Source organism: Gossypium hirsutum, chromosome D09, assembly GCF_007990345.1.
Source record: "Gossypium hirsutum isolate 1008001.06 chromosome D09, Gossypium_hirsutum_v2.1, whole genome shotgun sequence".
Taxonomy (NCBI): domain Eukaryota; kingdom Viridiplantae; phylum Streptophyta; class Magnoliopsida; order Malvales; family Malvaceae; genus Gossypium; species Gossypium hirsutum.
In genome coordinates, this window is record NC_053445.1 from 11,011,009 (window position 1) to 11,012,178 (window position 1,170).

The following is a 1,170-nucleotide window of genomic DNA, read 5'->3' on the forward strand; positions in this document are numbered from 1 at the left end:
CAACCTCGATAGTATCGGCAACTCTCTTACCTATCCCAACTCTCATGGTTAGATACTAAAATCATTGATGGAAATCTTTTCCAAGATCTCGTATGCTTCATTATAAGTTTCATCCAACAACGTATCATTGGCAAACGCATCAACTACCATCTTCATATGCACATTCAACCCATTGTAAAACATCTCTATTTAAGTCTAGTTCTGGAATCCATACACATTTCTGAATTGACTCCTTAAATCGTTGCCAAGCTTATACAACGTCTCATCCTCCATTTGCTAAAAAGATGTAATATCATTCCTCCACTTGGCATTCATAGTAGGCGAATTATATCGTAGCAAGAATCTCAGGAAAAGGTCATTCCATGAGGTCACTATTCCTGATGACAACACATTTAGCCATGCTCTCGCATGATCTCTTAAAGAATACGGGAACAGCTTAAGTCTCAAGGTGTCTTCAGGAACACCTGTTGTTTGAATGAATCACATATTTCTAGAAAGAGTCTTACATGTAATCTCGGATCTTTAGTGGGCAGTCCACCGAACTATCTTACTGTTTGTAACATCTGAAACATTACCGGTTTCAACTCGAATTACTGAGCTTGAATTGTTGGTCTGACTATTCCTGGATTCAAATCATCCAGTATTGGGATGACATGCTCTCTAATTGGCCTATCTCGTTCATCCACCACACACCCAATGGAAGGATTTTCATTGCGATCATTTGGATTACTATTAAGATCATTCCTGTTTCCAACCATTTTTCTCAATTCTTTTCTCTTTCTCCACAAGGTTCTATCAATCTCTAAATCAAAAAGGTATTCTATATTAGCAGGATTGTCTCTTCTCATGCACTGATGGAAAACTTGTAAAAAGTAAATACACTAAGTTAAATAAAACTACTAAGTAAAATAACGAAACCAAATTTCACCAAATTGTCGATCCACAGCAATGGCGCCGAAAACTTGTCGTGTGTAAAATGATATGCAAAAATTGTCACGCTAAAACTACTAAGTGTTGGTTTGCAAACCTTGATTAAATCATTCTTATCAATGAATAATTAAGATAATGATATAATAACGGATCATCATTTTATACTCAGATCTGCGATTAATCTAGTTATATCCAAGTGTGGGTGTTCGAAAGAGTCTAGTGTTACGTTGGATCTACCAA